At 43.8% G+C, this 21580-nt stretch overlaps 1 pseudogene; it reads right to left on the reverse strand.

Annotated features, from left to right (window-relative positions):
* Positions 1–1601: 1601 nt before the first annotated feature.
* LOC112128968 (small nucleolar RNA U3) lies at positions 1602–1685 on the reverse strand (annotated as a pseudogene).
* Positions 1686–21580: the final 19895 nt, after the last annotated feature.

Here is a 21580-nt window from a genome sequence, read left to right on the forward strand (position 1 = left end):
AGACATGAGTCACCACGCCTGGACAACCAGTGAGTCTCGTCAGTCCTTCTGGTGCATTGCTGAATTAAACGCAAAGAAAAAAGAAAATATAAATGGCCGGACACGGTGGCTCACGCCTGTAATCCCAGCACTTTGGGAGGCGGAGGCGGGCGGATCACGAGGTCAGGAGATCGAGACCATCCTGGCTAACACGGTGAAACCCCGTCTCTACTAAAAATACAAAAAAAAAAAAAAAAAAATTAGCCGGGCGTGGCGGCGTGCGCCTGTTGTCCCAGCTGCTGGGGAGGCTGAGACAGGAGAATGGCGTGAACCCAGGAGGCGGAGCTTGCAGTGAGCCGAGATCGCGCCAATGCACTCCAGCCTGGGTGACAGAGCAAGACTTCATCTCAAAAAAAAAAAAAAAGAAAGAAAAGAAAAAGAAAAAGAAAATATAAATGAACCCAAATCCCTTTATCTAGAGATAACCATTTGGCTAGATGTAAAAATAGGTTTTGACCAGCCAAATTTTCTGAAAGTCCTTCTAAATTGTTAGGAAGCAAACAAACTTGCCAATTTTATTGATTATAAAAAGTTGCATTGTGGAGTACGGATTAAGTTTTATGGAAATCCCATATTGAGACTTAAAAAAAGGCCGGGCACAGTGGCTCACACCTGTAATCCCAGCACTTTGGGAAGCCAAGGCGGGTGGATCACGAGGTCAGGAGATCGAGACTATCCTGGCTAACAGGGTGAAACCCCGTCTGTACTAAAAATACAAAAAATTACCGGGGCATGGTGGGCAGGCACCTGTAGTCCCAGCTACTCGGGAGGCTGAGGCAGGAGAATGGCGTGAACCCAGTGCGTCCGGAATTGGTTCCTTCCCATGGGTTCTCAGTCTCGCTGACTTCAAGAATGAAGCCACAGACCCTCGTGGTGAGTGTTACAGTTCTTAAAGATAGTGTGTCCGGAGTTTGTTCCTTCAGATGTTCAGATGTGTCTGGAATTTCTTCTTTCTGGTGGGTTTGTGGTCTTGCTGACTTCAGGAGTGAAGCGGCAGACCTTCGCAGTGAGTGTTACGGCTCACAATGGTAGTGCAGACCTAAAGAGTGAGCAGCAGCAAAATTTATCGTGAAGAACGAAAAGAACAAAGCTTCCACAGCATGGAAGGGAAGCCAAGTGGGTTGCCACTGCCGGCTTGGGTGGCCAGCTTTTATTCCCTTATTTGGCCATGCCCACATCCTGCTGATTGGTCCATTTTACAGAGTGCTGATTGGTCCATTTTAGAGTGCTGATTGGTGCGTTTACAATCCTTTAGCTAGACACAAAGCGCCGATTGGTGCATTTACAATCCTTTAGTTAGATACAAAGCTTCTCCAAGTCCCCCACCCGACCCAGAAGCTGAGCTGGCTTCACCTCTTACCAAGAGGCGGAGCTTGCTGTGAGCCGAGATCACACCACTGCACTCCAGCCTGGGTGACAGAGTGACTCCGTCTCAAAAAAAAAAAAAAAGAAGACTTAAAAAATAACTTTATTGTTTTAAATGACTACCAAGATGTACTGAAGTTGCCTTTGTGACATAATAATGCTTTCGTTGATGATTTTGTCCTCAATCTGGAATTTGGAACCTTTTTTTTTTTTTGCTCTACACCTTCAGAGAAAATTCTCTAGTAAAAAACTATAGAAATGATCTCTAAAAGTATAGTCTTGGAACCCAACTTTTAAATTTGATTGATTCCTATGGGAAGAGATAGGACACTTGAGAAGAAATGTGTGATATACATTTATAATATACCCCAGGAATGGGCTGTAGTGAAAAACAGATGCTGCCTGTGTCTGTACCTGAGAGTTTTGGGAGAGAAATGTGGGGGAGGAAAGTGAACTAAACTAGCTAGCTTTCCTCACTTTGTAAATTACCCTTCTGTGACAGCTTCCCACAATAATTTTAGTAACTACTAACTTATTGACTACCTACTCTGAGTGAGATACTATTCTAAGTGGACGTGTTTTCTTGTTTAATCTTTACAGCAAACACTAGTATTTTCTTTTTTTGAGACAGGGTCTCACTTTGTTGCCCAGGCTGGAGTGCTGTAGCACAAAAACGGCTCACTGCAGCCTCCACCTCCTGGGCTCAAGTGGTTCTCCCGCCTCAGTCTCCTGAGTAGCTGGGACTACAGGCATTGTGCCACCATGCCTGGCTAATTTTTGTATTTTTTGTAGAGATGGGGTTTCGCCATTTTGCCCAGGCAGGTCTCGAATTCCTGAGCTCAAGCGATCCGCCTGCCTCAGCCTCCCAAAATGTTGGGATTACAGGTGTGAGCCACTGCGCCTGGCCAAATGCTACCATTTTCTCCCTTACACAAATGAAGAACCAAGACTAAGCATGATTAAGTAAAAGTTCATGAAACTAGTAAGTGGGGTGGGGCCGGGACTGGAACCCAGAAGGTCAACTGCTATACATCAGGTCCCTTGATAGTTATTTAAATATGATGTCACTGACACAAAATAGGTTTTGGAGTTGGGTTTTGTATCAGTTAGGGTTCTCCAGAGAAAGTGAACACACAGGGATACACACACACACACACACTCAGATTTATTTTAAGGAACTGACTTACCCAGTTGTGCAAACTGGTAAGTCTGGAATCTGCAGAGCAGGCTGGCTTGCCAGAAATTCAGGGAAGAGTTAGTGTTGCCATCTTAAATTCAAAATCTGCCCTCTGGAAACTCAGGTAGGGTTTCTATATTTCAGTCTTGAGGCAGAATGGATTTTTTTCCAGGAAACCTCAGTCTTTGTTCTTAAGGCCTTCAACTTAGTGGATGAAGCCAACCCACATTATAAAGGGTAATTTGCTTTACTCAGAGTCTACTGATTTAAATATTCATCACATCTAAAACAATATCTTCAGCCAGGCGCGGTGGCTCATGCCTGTAATCCCAGCACTTTGGGAGGCCGAGGCAGGTGTATCACGAGGTCAAGAGATCCAGACCATCCTGGCCAACAGGGTGAAACCCCGTCTCTACTAAAAATACAAAAAAAAAAAAAAAAAAAAAAAAAAAAAAATTAGCCAGCTGTGATGGCACACGCCTGTAGACCCAGCTACTCGGGAGGCTGAGGCAGAAGAATTGCTTGAATCCAGGAGGTGGAGGTTGCAATGAGCTGAGATCATGCCACTGCACCCCAGCCTGGTGACAGAGCAAGACTCCATCTCAAAAAAACAAAAAGCAAACAAACAAAAAAACAGTATATTCCCAGCAACATCTAGACTAGTGTTTGACCAAACGACTGGGCACCCTAGCCTAGCCATGCTGACGCATAAAATCAGCCATCACGGATTTCATTTTTCTTCTTGAAAGAGAAAGGGGAGGATGAATCCTCAAATGTGATTCACTCAAGACTGATAATAACCCCAAGATGAGCCTGCCGCAAGTGAAAAACCAGTCTCATGAGTTGGCAATCCTTTAGCCACAGCCATGCACGTGTAGCATTGGCCATAAGAGGGCACTGCCTCCTACTTGTATGACTATGTACATGGAAACCAATAGGATGGATGAGATTTGGACACTACTTTCAATTAATTAATTAATTTTTTTTTTTTTTGAGACAGAATTTCGCTCTTGTCGCCCAGGCTGGAGTGCAATGATGCAATCTTGGCTCACTGCAACCTCTGCCTCCCAGGTTCAAGCAATTATCCTGCTTCAGCCTCCCGAGTAGCTGGAATTACAGGCATGCACCACCATGCCCAGCTAATTTTGTATTTTAGTAGAGACGAGGTTTCTCCATGTTAGTTAGGCTGGTCTCGAACTCCCGACCTCAGTTGATCCGCCTGCCTCAGCCTAATTATTATTTTTTACAGCCTCTGATTTAGCTTAGCACAACCTTTGATAGAATAAACGCCTGTGAAATTTTAGTATCACTGTGGGACCAAAGCACCTCATTGGCAATACTTAACGTTTATGTTCAATAATGCAAGAAGGGCAGGGTGCAGTGGCTCACACCTGTAATCCATGCACTTTGAGAGGCCAAGATGGGGGGATTGCTTGAGCCCAGGAGTTCGAGACCAGCCTGAGCAACACAGTGAGACCCCATCTTTTTAAAAAAGTTAAATATAATAATAAGAAGACATGGAATGATTTTATCCTTCGGCTTTCCTAGTGTGTCATATCTGGTCCAACAAGGCAGAGCCCAGTTATTCCAGATCAGGCAAACGCAGGCTGATGCTGGGGGAAGGAGGAAGTTGGGGTATTTAGAGATTGAGAGAAGAAACCGAGAGGAACCCTAGACTTCCAGATAGCTGAGGAACCTTGTAACAAAATAGAGAGGACAGGTTTGGAAGGTTGCACTTTGTGTTGTGATTTGAGGGAATAATACTGCAGGCCCCTCTGGCAATACAACACCACCTACCAGAGCAGTTCATCTAATCTGTGGATTCTTAATTGGAGGTGGAAATTCACATAAGTATAGTTATTCTTTAGTTCTCATTAATCATTAAAATCTCCCTCCTCCTCTGCGTCTGTTTTAATGACAGCCTACATTTGTGCAGTGCGAGTCTTTGTGGAAGGTTGTCCCATCCCACAAGGAACAGAGCAGGTACTAATTATTTCCAATTTATAGTTGAGGAGACACAGAGGGTAGGTGGTTTGCTTTGGCTTCCCTGTAAGCCAACCCTGGGAGGGGACCAGAAGCCTGGGGCCTGATTTTAGCCTTGTGTTCTTTCTCCTATCAAAAACATGTTCCTAACTCTCATACACTGCGATTTCCGGTGTCCACCAACTGACTGTATGCCTACAATGTGACACAGAAGTTCTACTTTTATGAATCTGGCCAACAGAAATGCATGCAGACGAGCACCAAAAGACAGGTACAAGATAGTTCATAATTTGTAATAGCCCAAACTGAAGAAAACCTCAAATTCCATCCACATAGAATGGATAAATACATGGTATATTTATATAATGGAATGCCATATAGTAATGAGAATAAATAACAAGATCTATGTGCAATGTGAATAAATTCCACAAATACATTATACATAAAGTTCAAAAGCAGGCAAAATTAATATAAAGTTTTAGAATTTACACTTTGGGAGGCCAAGGTGGGTGGATCACCTGAGGTCAGGAGTTCAAGACCAGCCTCGCCAACATGGCGAAACCCCATCTCTACTAACAATACAAAAATTAGCCGGACATGGTGGCGTGTGCCAATAGTCCTAGCTACTCAGGAGGCTGAGGCAGGAGAATCGCTTGAACACAGGAGGCAGAGGTTGCAGTGAGCCGAGATCATACCACAGCACTCCAGCCTAGGCAACAGAGCAAGACTTCATCTCAAAAAAAAAAAAAATTTTTTTTTAGAATGTAGGTGAGTGGTTATAACCCACAGGACTAGTAACTGGGAGGGGAATGAGGGTGTTGGCTAGGGTGCCGCTAGTGTTCTACTTCTTGGCTTATGTAATGAGTTCACTTTGTAAAAATTCACGAAGCTGTACACTGATGAGGTGTGCTCTTTGATGTATATATGTTACACTTCAATAAAAAGTTGTTTTAAATCCTGATTTGTTTACACAAATTACTTTTACATGAGCCGACTTAAATACTACCAAAACTTAGCTCATCTCTGCTTAAAGGAGCGGCAGCCTTGTTTACTGTTATGCTCTGACAGAGAGCACACCAGCATTCCCTGAAGACTTTCTGAAGGGTTGTGAGAGCAGCTCAACATCTGCCATTGCATTCTGAGTGCAAGAATACATTTCAGGAGAGCTGCCACACAGGAAGTTCATCCTCTACCTTTAATACTACAAACATATGCTCTTTCTGTGTGTCCAGAAAGTAAGGAAGAAGACAGTTTCTAAGTGGGCAGGCCAGATGCAGCAAACATCTCACACAAATGGCAAAGCTCAGAACTCACTACAGTCTTGACCTCCTGTGCTCTTGAATAGCTGGGACTACGGGTGCATGCCACCACACATGGCTAAGTTGTAAACTTTTATGTAGACACAAGGTCGCACTATGTTGCCCAGGCTGGTCTTGAACTCCTGGGCTCAAGCAGTCCTTCCATGTCGGCCGCCCAAAGTGTTGGGATTACAGGTGTGAGCCATCGCACCTGGCCCATATCCCACTTTTAACAGCCAATGGCACTAGTACTATTTTCAGGAAAAGCAAGAAAGCCAACTCCTGCATCCTAACGGTGCAGATGGCACCTCCAGAGAAGAGAGAGATGAGAAATGGAGCAGCAAACTAAAGCTGCTCAAAACTCCATGGCAGGCCGCAGTGAAGTCATAAATTGAACCAGATTTCCTGTTTCCCCAACTACACCTGCTTCTCATTAGCTCTTACTGCTTTTTGCAGGACCAGCAGGCTTGAAAATATTAAAGGACAAAAGTACAACATATTCCTTCAGGGGTTGCCTGTCTCTGTTCATGGCTACACACCACACATACACATAAAAAAACACACTTACACACACATATACACACACGTGCACACACACATACACCTGCACATGTACACCCATACACACATATACACACACATGCAAATGCACACATGCACATATAGACATCCACACACACGCACACACGCATGCACACATACACACATAATACACACACATGCACATATACACAAAACATACACACATACACACACATACACACACACACTCCCTTATTCCCTCTGCTGGCTTGGACTGCTACTGCCACTTGAGCTCCTTGTATCCTCTGTCTCACTGATTCTCTCCCATCCCACAAGCAAAAGAGCAAAAATCCTGAAAAACATTGCTAGAAATCCACTTGCACACTTTCTCCAGCTAGATTGCTTTTGGAGGAGTTGATGCTCTTTCTTTCCTCCCAGTGGACAGAGGGACACAGGATATGGGTCTGTAATTTTTGCACCTCTCCATGATGGGGCAGGGAGCAGTTTTCAGAACTCTGGCAGGCTGTGCCACAGGTTCGTCTTCAACCACAAGTGCAGGATCATAGTGTGGGAACTGAGGCAGGCTGCTGTTCTGCCAGAGTCTAAAGGAGTCCTAGGGCAGCAGAGATACCTTGGGGTCTGCTTGCTTAATTGGGGCCCAACATCAGGAATTTTCTGCAGTGGCAATACTCAAAGCCAGGTAGATAGCACAAAGATACATACAAAGGTGTTCATTATAGCATTGTCATCAAAGAGAAAAAGAGAAACAACGAAAACATCAAGCAACAGGAAGTGTTAAATTATATATAATCGGCTGGGTGCGGTGGCTCACGCCTGTAATCCCAGTACTTTAGGAGGCTGAGGCAGGTGAATCACTTGAGGTCAGGAGTTCGAGACCAACCTGGCCAACATGGTGAAACCCCGTCTCTACTAAAATACAAAAATTAGCTGGGCATGGTGGCATGCGCCTGTAGTCCCAACTACTCTGGAGGCTGAGGCAGGAGGAGAATCACTTGAACCCGCGAGGTGGAGGTTGCAGTGAGCCGAGATCACACCACTGAACTCCAGCTTGGGCAACAGAGTGAGATTCTGTCTCAAAAAAAAAAATTATATATAATCATATACCATGGATTATCACACAGCCATGGAAAGAAATGAGGCAGCTCTATATTAACCACCATGGAAAGAAGTCTATGCTATGTTGTTAATGATAAAGGCAAGTTGGAGAAAACTACATATAGCATGATCCCACGTATGGATTAAAACAATTTGTATGCACACACAGGCACACACTATTTCACATGTTAGACTTGATAAGCTGATAGAAAAACATCTAGGAAGAAGAAGGAGGAGGAGGAGGGGGAGGACGAGGGGGAGGAGGAGGGGGAGAAAGGTCTTGAAGGATACACACTAAACTATTATCAGGTTATTTCTGGGCAAGGGAGTGGAAGCGGGGATTGGTGAGGGGAACTTTCCAATTTTGCCATATTTATTTCTGTGTTATTTGGGATGCAACAGTAGTGCTTCCCCATAAAAAGTATGGGGATGGAGTATGGAGGAGGCATGGAGGCACATTTGATGGGGATGTTAGCACAGCCAGAGGCTTCTGGGAGTCAGGGCCAAGGGCTGGAAGGCAGACTGCAAGCTGGGGGAGAGGATCTAAGCTCTTGACTATGCACCGCATATCCTTTTCTTGTTTTGTTTTCCCTTTCCTGGGTCTCTTTCCAAATCCAGGCAGCTAGAGAAGAACCCCTCCCTAGGAAAACTCAGAGAGGATGGCTTGGCTTGGCCCTAGGCCTTAAGAAGAAACCTCTTCTTTCCCTTAGTGCCCATTTCCTTGTTTTTGTTTTTGTTTTTGTTTTTGTTTTTGTTTTTGTTTTGAGATACTCACAGACTTGAGTACAGTGGTGCAATCACGGGCCACTGCCGCCTCGACCTCCTGGGCTCAAGAGATCCTCCCACCTCAGTCTCCTGAGTAGCTGGCACTACAGGCACGCAGTGAGACCCTGTCTCTACAAAAAATAAAAAATTAGCCAGGTGAAGTGGTACGTGGTAACGTGTTGTGCCACTATATTACAATAGCTATGATGTCACTAGGCAACATAGTGAGACCTCAAACTCCCGATGCAAGTGATCCTCCTTCCTCAGCCTCCCAAAATGTTGGGATTACAGGCATATGTCACCTTGCCCAGCCTTCCTTGAGGTTCTCTTCCTGTGCCTTTTGCTATCAGAGCAAAAGATCTCCAGGAGCTGAGGAAAAGAGGCTACAATAATTTGGCTGACTTCCAGTGGAGACCACTTGTTTTCTACCCAGACTCCTCCTCAGAATTGCCTGGGGAGCTTTTAAAGAATACCTAAGCCTCACGCTTAGTAATGCATCACTTATAAGAGACAGGGATGTGTTTTGAGAAATGCATTGTTAGGTGATTTTATCATTAGATGAACATCACAGAGTTTATTTACACAAACTTAGATGATATAGCCTACCACACAGCTAGGATACACTATAAAGCCTATTCTTGCTCCTAAGCTATAAACTTATACGGTGTGTTACTGTACTGAACACTGCAGGCAATCCTAACACAATGGTATTTGTGTATCTAAACACATCTAAACATAGAAAAGGTAATGTGTCATGCTACTACATTACAAGAACTATGATGACACTAGGCAATAGGAATTTTTCAGCTCCATTATAATCTTATGGGACAACCATCATATATGTCGTTCATTGTTAACTGAGATGTCGTTTATGCTGCTTAGTGTATAGCCATATACACTGAAGTATAGAAGAAATGTTTTGTTATTTTAGCAAATATCCAATGCTGGATAAATAGAACGTTTCTTTTATTCTGGAATGAGTATAAATTGGTTAAGAACCCTTTGAAAAGCAATTTGACAATACCAAAGTCTAAAATGTTTTTTAATTTTTTTTTTTGAGATAGGGTCTAGCTCTGTCACTTGGGCTGAAGTACAGTGGCATGATCATGGCTCACTGCAGCCTTGACCTCCCTGGGTCAAGCAACCCTCCTAACTCAGCCTCCTGAGTAGCTGGGACTGCAGTCACATGCCATGATGCCCTGCTAATTTTTTTTTTTTTTTTTTTTTTTGTAGGGATGGGGTTTCACCATCTTGGGCCAAGCTGGTCTTGAACTCCTGGCCTCAGCGATCCTTCTACCCCAACCTCCCAAAGTGCTGGGATTACAGGCATGAGCCCCCTTGCCCAGCCAAAAATATTTTCATACCATTTTGTTCAGCAATAAAACTTCTGAGAATTTTTCCTAAGGAACTATTTTTTAAAGAAAATATATGTGACAGTTGCTGTCATTATGATTCCTTTTATAATTGCTAAAAATTGGAAACAAATTAAACCTTCAACAAATGGCAGGTGCTTACTACACTGGACATTTTGCAGCAATTAAAACTGTAATGGAAATTTGTAATAATATGTAAAATATACTGATAATGAACTTGTAACCTTTTTTTTGGACTTAAGTGCTTTTGTGCTTTTATGAAAGTTCATTTCAAAAGAAAGAATAGGCCGGGTGCGGTGGCTCACGCCTGTAATCCCAGCACTTCGGGAGGCCGAGGTGGGCAGATCACGAAGTCAGGAGTTTGAGATCAGCCTGGCCAACATAGTGAAATCCTGTCTCTACTAAAAATACAAAAGTTAGCTGGGCATGGTGGCGTGTGCCTGTAGTCCCAGCTACTCAGGAGGCAGAGGCAGGAGAATTGCTTGAAACCAGGAGGCAGAGGTTGCAGCGAGCTGAGATTGAGCCACTGCACTCCAGCTTGGGCGACAGAGCGAGATTCTGTCACACACACACAAAAAAAAAACCAAAAAAGAATAAGCATGCTTAGACCTCATCCCAGTCTAATAATCTAATTAAGTCAAAACTCGGGGAGTAGTGGCTGGTCATTGGTATTTATTATTTATTTATTTTTATTTTATTTTATTTTTTTGAGATGGAGTCTCACTCTGTTGCCCAGGCTGGAGTGCAATGGCATGATCTCAGCACATTGCAACCTCCTCCTCCCAGGTTCAAGCAATTCTCGTGCCTCAGCCTCCAGAGTAGCTGGGATTACAGGTGCCCACCACCATGCCAGGCTAATTTATTTTGTATTTTTAGTAGAGATGGGGGTTTCACCATGTTGGCCAGCTGGTCTCGAACTCCTGACCTCAAGTAATCTGTAAGTACTGGGATTACAGGCGTGAGCCACCGCACCCAGCCCTATTTATTTTGTTTTCTAAAAATTTGTTTTAACACAGCAAAATTTCATCATGAAATGTTGGTAGTTGTTAAAGTTCCCCAGATGATTCTAATTGAAGCCAAGTTTGCCAGACAACCATTAGCCTTGGATCCAAATAAGACCCCCCACCAAGTTCAGCTGTGGCCTAGTCTAGCTTGTTTGGGTGGAGTTCTAAGTGGGGTACTAAATGGTCTGTTTCCCTAGACTTGTCACCTGCACATACCTCTCAAGGAGTAGTGGGGCCAGTGGTGGCCCCAGTAGGAGGCTAATCGTAAATTTGGGATCACGGCCCAAATAGTTATACATTTTACCACAACCAGTGGCAGGTAGACTCATTAGGAAGTAGGTGTTAAAATAATCTAGGTAAGAGTCAGTGAGGGCTCGACCAGGGTCAGGGCAGCAGAGGAAGGCAGGCAGAGGCAGAACCCGCACCACTGAGCAGCTGAGCAAATCTAGGATCTACAGAGTTGGGACTAAATTCCGGAATGAATCTGGCCTGTTGTGGAGGGGATCCTAGCCCTACAGAGGCCCTGGTTGCCTGCCTGCTAGTGTCTGCACAGTCTTGCTAGAGGGGATAAAAGCAGAAAGCGTAGAAGGTTTCCACTAGGAGATCCTGGCAAGAGATGCTGGTATCTACAGGGCTCTTTAGAAGAAGGTGCTACAGCCAATTTGCTGTTGGACCAAAGGAAACAAACTAAAATTGAATAGGAAAGAGAAGAGTCAGGAGAGCAAAAGAGGTCCATCAGAAAAAGATAATGATCCCTTTATGGTCCAACAGTCTGTGACCTCAGGGAAGAGTGACACAGGTGATGTGGCATGACTGGTGAGGCAGCAAGGAGCCCCCTGCTCATCAAAGTCCTTCTCCCCCCAGCTCCCTATTGCCTGTAATTCCACTACTGGGTCAATTCTACTTGGATTAGTAAGCATCGCTCATTCATTATTGTCATCTTCTAAAACACAGATTCCTGAAAGGGCTAACAATTTGATTAGCAACAATTTAGTGGAATTGGTTTATGATGTATTCAGCCAGTGTGAGTGCCTACTCACTAGGAAGTCAGATACAATAGAAACAAGAAATTGTCAAGGTGACTGAGAAGACTCAATTCAATTCAGAAGTATCTACTAGACATTTCCTGGTCACCTGACAAGGTAGGAAAACAGAAAAATGCATGATACTGTCACCTCCCTCAAGGAGCTTTTAGCCTTGTTGGGAGGAATTCAAGCACACCAAAGCCACAGACAGAACAAGCAACTGCTTATTAAACTGTTAACATAGTCAAGGGCCAACATGAAGAGCAGAGCTAAGTGCCTTCATGTCAAAGAGCCTTTTCAGAAGCTCTGATGATTGAACCACACTGACTCTTTTCATTAGGGAGCCTGGAAAATAAGCTATTACAACCCCACTGTTATCTAAATATTAACCTGGGTGTAACTTCCTGGTTCTGAGGAACCATAGTTTCTACCCTGCACCAGAGTTCTTGCCTTTGCACTACTGAGAGTCATTAATAAGTGTTTCAGTGTGCATAAGAGCCCACCTACCTTCTCTCTTTGTCCTCCTAACTCTGGCCATGTGCCATATCTTCTGGGTGGGCTAAGTAGTTTCACATTTACTAATCACCCACAAGACACATGGTTCCTGTCTATCTCAGTCACGCTCACAAGGAAACCTCGTGAGGAAACCTCACCAGCTCCTCTCTCGGGCTGTCACTGGAAGACAGGACTGTAACCATCAAGAAACTGGAAAAAAAGAAGCAAGATTTAGGCAGGGCATGGTGACTAGTGCCTGTAACCCCAGCACTTTGGGAAGCTGAGGCAGGAAGGATTGCTTGAGTCTAGAAGTTCGAGACCAGCCTGGGCAACATAGCATGAACCCATCTCTACCAAAAAAAAAAAAAAAAAAAAAAGAAAGAAAGAAAGAAGGAAGAAGCAGCAGAAGAAGCAGCAGAAGAAGCAGAAAAACAGAAAAAGAAACAGAAGAAGAAGCAGAAGAAGTGGAAGAAGAAGCAGAAGCAGAAGAAAGGAAAGAAGTATGAGCCAGGTGTGATGGCTCATGTCTGTAGTCCCAGCACTTTGGGAGGCCAAGGCAGGCATATTGCTTAAGCCTAGGAGTTTGAAACCAGTCTGGGCAACATGGTGAAACCCCATCTTTACAAAAATTAGCCAGGTATGGTGGTGTGTTCCTGTAGTCCTCGCTACCCTGGAGGCTGAGGTGAGAGGATTACTTGAGCCTGGAAGGTGGTGGCTGCAGTGAGCCATGGTCAACCACTACACCCCAGCCTGGGCACAGAATGAGACCTTGTGTCAAAAACAAAAAACAAAAAACAAAAAAACTATAAGTCACAAGGGTGTATCTATTTATAAAAAATTGTTGAATTGTATACTTAGGACTTGTGCATTTCTATATATATAAATTTTACCTTTAAAAATGTGAGCAGGCCAGGCACGATGTCTCATGCCTGTAGTCCCAGCACTTTGGGAGGCCAAGGCAGGCGGATCACCTGAGGTCAGGAGTTTGAGACCAGCCTAGCCAACATGGTGAAACCCCATCTCTACTAAAAATACAAAAAATTAGCAGGGCGTGGTGGCAGGTGCCTGTAGTCCCAGCTACTCAGGAGGCTGAAGCAGGAGAATTGCTTGAACCCAGGAGGCAGAGGTTGCGGTGAGCCAAGATCACACCATTGCACTCCAGCCTGGGCGACAAGAACAAGACTTTGTCTCAAAAAAAAAAAAAAAAGGGTTAGCAAATTGAACTCTGGTTAGGTTTACTTTTAGCAGTGCTATGGACTAGCAATTCTGAAACTACATTCTGTGTACTCTTGAGCTTAAGGCTAAGGGGAACCAGATTTTTCACTGCTGGGGAAAGAAGTTACAAATATAGAAAGTTTATTGCATTGGAACTGGAGTTAATCAGTACGAATTCATGTTTTCTAATATACATCTATGTCTCTATAGCTATTTCTGTGTGTATATATGTGTGTATATAATCTATTGCCTAATCCTGTCTTCTGACAGGGCCTACAAGCAATGACACACCAATAGGAATGAGCATGTTAAGCACCCAGGTCTTGGTTTCTAAATATCATGCTTCACTAAAGGAACCAGGGATCTTTGAGAAATGGTTTATTCCAAAGCTGGAGCAGGAAAAGCTGGAGAGGATTAGCCTGAAACATCTTGTGCCAAAATGTAAGGAAGTGCTCCAAGAAAAATGGGATGTTGTAAGGACTCAGAAGCCAGTTTGGAGAGACTCCTAACTGGCCGAATCTGAAACAATTTAAGTATCAAAATAAATAATATTTGTAATGGGCCTTATCCCATTGAATAAAATAAGAATCCATATAGATATAAATAAATAAATGCATTTTTTTTAAAATGGAAGGGAGGGGAAATCTCTCTTTAAATTTTTTTTTTTTTTTTTTTTTTTGAGACAGGGTCTCATTCTGTTGCCCAGGTTGGAGTGCAGTGGCACAATCATAGCTCACTGCAGCACTGGTCTCCTGGGCTCAAGCGTTCCTCCCACCTTAGCCTCCCAAATAGCTGGGACTACAGGCATGTACCACCATGCTTGGCTAATTTTTGTTTTAAATTATTTGTAGAGACAGGGTCTCACTATGTTGCCCAGGCTGGTCTTAACCTCTTGAACTCAAGTGATCCTCCTGCCTTGGCCTCTCAAGGTGCTAGAATTACAGGTGTGAGCCGCTATGCCTGGCGGAAATCTCTTCATTACAGTAGAATGCCAGCTAATAAATATAGAAGGAATGACGAAGGGAGAAAATCATCAGTGAATGCTAAAACTGGTGAGTACATGTTTGATAAGAAATAGGATAATTATACAGTTGCAAAGTATGCTGCCACAAATTACTTATTTGTTACAAAGGAAAAATAATAACTCCACAGTGGCAGACACCACTTTAATCAAGTCATCAAACCTTACATCACTATATTGGCATAAACCAATATCCAATATCCAATATCATGTGCCTTCCAGTAAGATGCTTGGAGAAGGAAAATAAATAGACCTGGCAACAAAATGCTATTGTGTGATCTTGGACACAGGAAAAACAAGTAAAAGCCTTGTTAGGGCAATGGATGAGATAGATAGTAGTACTGTATTAATACTTAATTTCCTGATTGTGTTAACTGTACCATGTAAGAAAATGTAAGGGAATATAAGAGAGTGTCTTTGTTCTTGGAAAATGCACACTGAAGGCCAAAGTGGGAGGATTGTCTAAGTCCAGGAGTTTGAGACCAGCTTGGGCAACATAATGAGACCCCATTTTTGGAAAAAAAAATGTAAAACTTTACCAGGCACGGTGGCAAGTGCCTGTAGTTCCAGCTACTTGGGAGGCAGAGGCAGGAGGATCACTTGAGCCCAGGAGTTTGAGGTTACAGTAAGCTAGGATTGTGTTACTACACTCCAGCCTGTGTGACAGAGTGAGACCCTGTCCCAGCACCCCCCACTTTTTTTTTTAAGAGACAGGGTCTCTACAAAACAATAGAAGGGATTCCCATAATCCTTTATCCAGAGTCACTGATGGTTTGCATTTTTGTCTTTTTTGTCCCAGCACTTTGGGAGGCTGAGGAGGGCGGATCACGAGGTCAGGTGATCGAGACCATCCTGGCTAACACGGTGAAACCCCATCTCTACTAAAAATACAAAAAATTAGCCACGTGTGGTGGCACCTGCCTGTAATCTCAGCTACTCGGGAGGCTGAGGCAGGAGAATCACTCGAACCCAGGAAGCAGAGGTTGCAGTGAGCCGAGATTGTGCCACTGCACTCCAGCCTGGGCGACAGAGTGAGACTACATCTCAAAAAAAAAGAAAAAAAAAAGCACACTGAAGTTTTCAAGTTACTCTTTCTTTTTTTTTGAGACAGGTCTCACTCTGTTGCCCAGGCTGGAGTATAGTGGCACGATCATGGCTCACTCTGCAATGCAACCTCAACCTCCTGGGCCTAAGTGATCCTCCCACCTCAGCCTCCCGAATAGCTGGGACCACAGGCACATGCCACCATGTCCAGCTAACTTTTTTATTTTTGGTGGAGACAGGGGTCTCCCTATGTTGCCCAGGCTGGTCTCAAACCCATGACCTCAAGCAATCCTCCTGCCTTGGCCTCCCAAAATGCTGGAATTACAGCCATGAGCCACTGTGCTCAACCAACAATTTACTCTTAAATGGTTCAGTGAGCGCTCTCTCTCTCTCTCTATATATATATATCACATATATATATATATCTCACATATATATTTATGGATAGAGAATGATAAGACAAAAATGCAAACCATCAGTGACTCTGGATAAAGGATTGTAGGAATTCCTTCTATTGTTCTTGTAATTTTTCTGCAAGATTGAAATTATATCAAATTAAAAGGCCCTCCTCCAACAAAGCAAACAAACCTATGAGTGTGGCCAGGAATCAGGCAACACTTTGGCAAGAGCAACCGGGAGGCCTGTGCTTCCTGCTGGGGCCAGAGCCAGCCCCAAATACGTCCACCCAGGGCCTGCAGGAGGGCATGAACAGCGACCCTGCAGGGTAGGCCTGGTTGGCAAGAGCACGTATTATGCAAATTCTATCAACAACTAGACCACAAGCTGGGCTGCAGTTCCTGGCAGAACTCATTATGTCCTTAGAGCAGAGAGGCCTTACAGCTGTTTTGTGTTAGATGATTCACAGACAACGTGCAGCAAACCGAAGAATCATTGGTGAATGTGTGAATTGCACTTGCATATCATCTCTTTTCATAAAAGTTATTATTGTTTAAGTTAAGTCTGCTTTTTTACAGCTCACTAATAAATGGAATGTATTTGCATTTTTGCAAGGAGGCCTGAATTTTTAACATCTAATCATCTTTACCAAAGAGCAAGGATCGGTTAAAGTTTTCCCATTTAGTAAGAGTAGTAATTAAGACATACACCTTCCCTAAGCAATTCCTTTTCAAAGAGGAGCACACATTTAAAGAGAATTCATTAATGTCTCTTCTGAGGCTGTTTATCCAGTTTTGTCATGGCTCTAGAGCACAGGAATCTCTTTTTCTCTCCATCTCTTTTTTAGCCAGTCTCTGAGAATCTCTGAGTTGCTAAGTATTATTTATTTCTTCCATTTTACCCCTAGAAGTTTAACCAATTTTTATTTTTTGGCTTTGTTTTTTGAGCAACTTGAATGTCCCACACATCAAAGGCCAATTAGCTAAAAGACAGGCTTCTTCACACAACCCCTAGTTGATATCAACCTCTTTTTCTCAAAGCAACAGGAAGCTAGGTGGCCAGCTCTAAAACCAATCCCACCACATACGTTTTTCCTAACCTCTGACTTACACCTCTGGGTTGTGCCTGGTTAACCTTCTTGTTTTCCTCCTGGGACCAAGAGTGAGCTGCTGAGGAGTGAAACAGACAAAGATTCACGTTCCTCTCCGGCCGCCTATGGGGAGCAGTTTCCAAACTCCCATCCCCGGCTCATGCAGGGGCGGGGCAGTGCTGGCCTGGGAAGCACCTGGCCGACATGACTGAAGAGGCCCTGCCCCAGAAAGGCCTGAAAAACACTCGTTAAAGCTAGGGCTGAGTCATCTGGGTGTGGAGGCTGTTGGGTCACATTCTTGAAACATAACAGGCAAACAGGACAGGCAGAGAACATCTAGACTGTAGATTCTGTAAAGCTTTTTCAAGGCCGGTTCACAGAAGCATTCCCTACTCTGTGAGCGTGAAATTAAAGGTGAATGCAGCCCCAGTGCCAGAACACAAGGCCAGTCAGTGCTATACAGGGTCAGCTTAGCCCTGGGCTGACCCTTAAGATCAGGAAAAAGTTATGGGGCAGTGACTTCTCAGCAAGTCTTTTCCAAGTTTCTGGTGTCTTCGAATTCCTAGCTGAACAGAATTTATAAAAGCAGGAGGTAGCTGTTTATACCCCAATTTACCCAGGCAAAGAGAAATGCTTTGGAATTGAGATATTTTCAGGGCATGAGTGGTTTAGATCTCTGAAACTGGAAGATGAAAATCCAGGTTATTAGAGATCAGCAGCACCTGAGAGGCAGGCTTCCTGGCACCTGAAGACTCACAGACAAGTCTTGGTAGCCTGGCTTGTTTTCCTTGCAGCTCAAAACCATTTCTTTGAGGTCATGATCTGAAAGGGGACACTGGGCCCTGAGACCTAAATTCTGGTCCCTATGAGTAAATGCTTCTGACAGATCAAGTTGGGGAGCTTCCGCTGAAGAACACTGAGACTAACACCCTGGTGTGACAGCCACACCTGTCTCCAAAGTGTACACCCCACCCCACCAGGACATCACCAACCTGACATTTAATTAGCAATGAGACACTTGTTTTCACTCCTGTGGTCAAAGTATGGGGAAAAGATGCTTTCTGTCTTCTTGCCTTTGGTTATTTTTCTCCTGCTTCCTGAGCTGGGCTGGGAGCGACAGAAAAGAGAAGGAAGGAGAAACCCAGCAAGGCAAGAGCAGCTCCTTCCCTTCTTTGACACATTTATGTTCTGCTCCTATAGTGGTGGAGGCAGGAAGTAGGGTGACTGGCCTGCTCCACTCACATTCTGATCATTTTCTCTACAAGGCAAGGATGGCTAGCACCTCCAGTTGTACAGAATGTTTCTATCAGGGGCCTGTGTACGGTATCATTGACATCTGGAATGTCTCATTCAAGCAAGGAGGGCCACGTGTGGTTGTGGATGGTGAGATAAAAATTCATTGCCTCTGGAAAAACAGTCAGAAAGCATGCCTTCCTGAAGGCAGGCATATCCTCTCTAAATCCAGCATATTATATAGCATTATGGAATAGAGCAGAAAAGAAACCTAACATTTGGCTGGGGGCTGGCTAACTGTACTGGACATTTTAGCTATCTTCTCAATCCGCCACCAACTCTGAGGCAGATGGCCTTGTACCCGTTTTACAGACAAGGCAACTGGGGCTGTGGATTTGGCAAGGCGCTAGTTGTAGGACCTCAGGTAACTGGCAGAGTTAGGATGTGAACCTAGGTTGCTACCTGCTCATCAAGCCTGTGTGTTCTCCATAGGACCAGGCATGCTGTGCTTGACTTTTCCACTGGTTTGACATTCAGGTCATTTGTTCATCCCTGGTCACCTACCACTTCTTCAGTTTTCCATGATTTCTTGAAGACTGCCAGGAGTGATTGTGAGGTCACTGGTGATTTGAATTTCATCTTTTTAATATATTTGATTTGAATTTTACATTTAAATATACTTGGATTTCATTAAAAAAATTTTTTTAACTATAATTAAAAACAGCCTAGGTGTGGTGGCTCATGCCTATAATCCCAACACTTTGGGAGGCTGAGGTGGGAGGATCACTTGAGCCCAGGAGTTCAGGACCAGCCTGAGCAATGTAGGGAGTCCCTATCTCTATTATTTTTATTATTTTATTATTTTTATTTTTTAAAACTAGAGATGGGGGTCTCACCATATTGGCCAGGCTGGTCTCAAACTCTTGGGCTCAAGTGATCCTCCTGCCTCAGCCTCCTGAAGTGCTGGGATTATAGGAGTAAGCCACTGCACCCAGCCTCCATTAAAAAAATTTTTTTTTTCTTTAACCTGGTGGTTCATGCCTATAATCCAAGTACCTGGGGAGGCCAAGGTGGATGGATCACTCGAGGTCAGGAGTACAAGACCAGCCTGGCCAACATGGTGAAATCCCTCTCTACTAAAAAAAAAAAAAATACAAAAATTAGCCAGGCACGGTGGCAGACACCTGTAATCCCAGCTACTTGGGAGACTGAGGCAGGAGAATCACTTGAACCTGGGAGGCTTAACAGACTCCGTCTCAAAAAAATAAATAAAAATGAAAATAAAAAAATTTAAGAACCTATAATTAAAAACACAATGTGTTGCTGTGCTAGGTACCAAATTATAATAATGCTGGCACATAACTTTTGCTGGCAGTCTTTTGAGCAAATCTTGGATTGAAGCTTTCTGGGCCCTTCCTCCTTTCCTCCCTGCCTGTCTCTCTGTCCCCCTCTCTTTTACTGACTCAGCTAACAGGACATTGAAGTATAATTAATCTACAGCAGAATGCACAATTCTTAAGTGTATAGCTCATGAATTTTCCCACAGATATACTCCATATAATCACTATGCATAACATGATATAGACAGTGTCCAACACTCTGGAAAGTTTCCTTGTGTCCCTTCCAAGTCAGGAGCACCGCCTCCTGTTACTATTCTTACTTCTATCACCAAAAATTACTGAGTTGTGCCACTGATTAGGAAGGTTATGGGTCTGCCCTGGCCTTTTCTATCTGTTCCTGCAACAATGTTCCCAAGAAGACAACTGCTGCACAAGGCTCAGGATTTTTGATTCATATTCTTGTCATGCCTCAGTTGTGCATTCATGAGCGATGTGTAACTCACCCTGAGACTCTACTGCTTGTGAAAAGTTTTGGGTATTTTGTGTTTTGTGTCCAACTTTTTATTTAGGACAAGAAATTTAATAGTCTTTTTGTTTGTTTGTTTGAGACAAGGTCTTCCTTGGTCACCCAGGCTGGAATGCAGTGGCATGATCTAGGCTCACTGCAGCCTCGACCTCCCAGGCTCAAGTGAGGTCAAGTACCTCAGCCTCCCAAGTACCACATCCAGCTAATTTATAAACTTTTTTGCACAAAGTCTCACTATGTTGCCCAGGCTGATCTCAAACTTCTGGACTCAAGTGATTCTCTTGCCTTGGCCTCCCAAAGTGTTGGGATTACAGGCATAAGCCATGGCATCCAGCTTCAATAGTCTTAATAATTCACTTTGAAAGTTAAAAAATGTTCTGGTATTCCTTTTCCAAATTGGATCAGTTTTAAGATGAGATAAATGACAAAGCAAGCTGTTTTTAAATATTTGTTTATCTTTTACAACTAAAACAATATGAAGTAAATTAAATGCTGAGCTTGATAAAAGATTGCAATGGTTATGCCTGTATTATTTCAAATTTTGGTGTTCATCAAAATGGTAATTTTTCTCATAGAGTGACTTTATGAGAAGTGAATGCTAAATGAATTTTAACTTAAATGTAGATTCACAAATTATTTCTTTTTTTTATCTTTTATTGTTTTTTGAGACAGAGTCTCACTCTGTTGCCCAGGCTGGAGTGCAGTGGCTTGATCTCGGCTCACTACAACCTCTACCTCCTGGTTTAAGTGATTCTCCTGTCTCAGCCTCACCAGTAACTGGGATTACAGTCACCCACCACCACACCCAGGTAATTCTTGTGTTTTTGTAGAGGTGGAGTCTCTCCATGTTGTCCAGGCCGGTCTGGAACTCCTGGCCTCAAGCGATCTGCCCGCCTCAGCCTCCCAAAGTGCTGGGGTTACAGGCGTGAGCCACTGCGCCCGGCCTCTTTGGTATTTTTATTTTTATTTTTTTAGATGGAGTCTCGCTCTGTCCCCCAGGCTGGAGTGCAGTGGCGCGATCGGCTCACTGCAACCTCCACCTCGCGGGTTCAAGCGATTCTTATGCCTCAGCCTCCTGAGTAGCTGGGATTACAGACGTCCGTCACCACGCCCAGCTAATTTTTGTATTTTTAGTAGAGATAGGGTTTCACCATGTTGGCCAGGCTGGTCTTGAACTTTCTACCTCAGGTGATCCACCCACCTTGGCCTCCCAAAATGTGGGATTACAGGCGTAAGTCACCTGCGCCTGGCCGGTATTTTTAAATTAGAGTTCTAAGATTTATCTGAAAAAGTTACACTACTAAAAAATTTGCAACCCACACCCAAGGACATAATTTGTCTGGACATAGAGACTTGATGGCGCTTCAAGTAGCTGGATGAGCTTCTCTTAACATGCAATTTCTCTCAGGTTTACATTCTTTTTGACTGCCCTTGTTCCTTTCCTATTCTATTTGAAGCAGAATGGTTAACGTTCTTCCACTTTCACCAGGATAGCCCTCTTTGCCCCTTCCTTGTCCTTGTTAGCCTGGTTTTATAAAGCCTCTTTTGCAGGG

The sequence above is a fragment of the Pongo abelii genome, chromosome 15 (genome assembly GCF_028885655.2).
Source record: "Pongo abelii isolate AG06213 chromosome 15, NHGRI_mPonAbe1-v2.0_pri, whole genome shotgun sequence".
In the NCBI taxonomy this organism is placed as follows: Eukaryota; Metazoa; Chordata; class Mammalia; order Primates; family Hominidae; genus Pongo; species Pongo abelii.